We start from the raw sequence: 1,203 nt of genomic DNA on the forward strand, positions 1-1,203 counted from the left end.
GCTACTCTGAAGCCCCTATTCTGTATTCCCTTCACTACCCGTTTTAATAACTTTTAAAAATATCATGTTGTGAAGAGAGCTTTGTTTTTCTCCGCTCTTGTTCCCATCTGCCACACTTGGTAACAAAGTCATAATCTAATGCGTTTATTCGCTACTGTGGGAGTCCATGTGATGGCATGCTCCTGGAGCTTTACTGGGAGGGGCAGGGGAGTGGCAGTGCCAGTAAAGGAATTTGAGACATGAGTAAGTTGTCTAATAAACAGAATCAATTTTAGAATTAACACACACTCACCTTTGTACTCAAATATTGCTTAGCTGCAGGTGCATTTTAAAGAATTAGGCCGCAATGAATTCCGTTTGAAGATACCTGTTACTAAGAAAATGAAATTCTATGCAAAGTTAAAGGTTGGACTACTGTATATGTTTTTAAGGTTTTTGCCATAGGGCACATGAGCTCACTGGAGAGAGACAGAGAGAGGGAAAGTGAGAAATCACCCCCCCGGGGAAATGGCCATGCCACAATCCTCTCAGGATTTTGGATACACAAGTATATGTGCCTGGCGTGATTTTTAAGCTTCCAGATCCAGGACTTAAACTGTGGCTGGCCATGCGGGAATCTTGCATCTTAAGCGCTATGCCACCTGCTGGCCCCTGAACAATTATATTTTAAAATAACCTTCACATTTCCCAGCATGAAATATGTTTACGAAGGTAATTGCCCTTTATACCCGCACTGGAACACTACATTAGCGACACATACAGTGTAGGTGTGAGATGCACACACGCGCACACGTGCACACGGGCACGCTCACACGCTGTGAGTGAGGAATGAATATGGGAAGAAAGACAGAGCCTGAATGAGGGCTATTCTACCTTAATTAATGATCTTCTTAAAGCCTTTCGCTCCTGGCACTGGAGTGAGAGAGTCATACCTTCCTTCCTGTCCAACTCGCTGCCTCCCACCACGTTCTGTTCCCACAGGCCGCTCTCCCCACGCCTGCGCTGTCGCCCCACTGGCCTCCCCCACGGGCCATGAGAAGGGGCTTCCCACCCGTGGTGGTGCCCTGTGCCTGCTGGTGGAGGAGGCTGGACCGACACGCGCCTGTGTCCCTGCAGCCCCTCCAGCCATGCGGCTGCCCTTTGTCACTCTGCCCTCCCAGGCACCGGTCACCGCAGGTCACCGGAGAAGTGGCGGCGGGGCCC

Source organism: Tupaia chinensis, unplaced genomic scaffold, assembly GCF_000334495.1.
Source record: "Tupaia chinensis unplaced genomic scaffold, TupChi_1.0 Scaffold000195_1, whole genome shotgun sequence".
Lineage (NCBI taxonomy): Eukaryota > Metazoa > Chordata > Mammalia > Scandentia > Tupaiidae > Tupaia > Tupaia belangeri.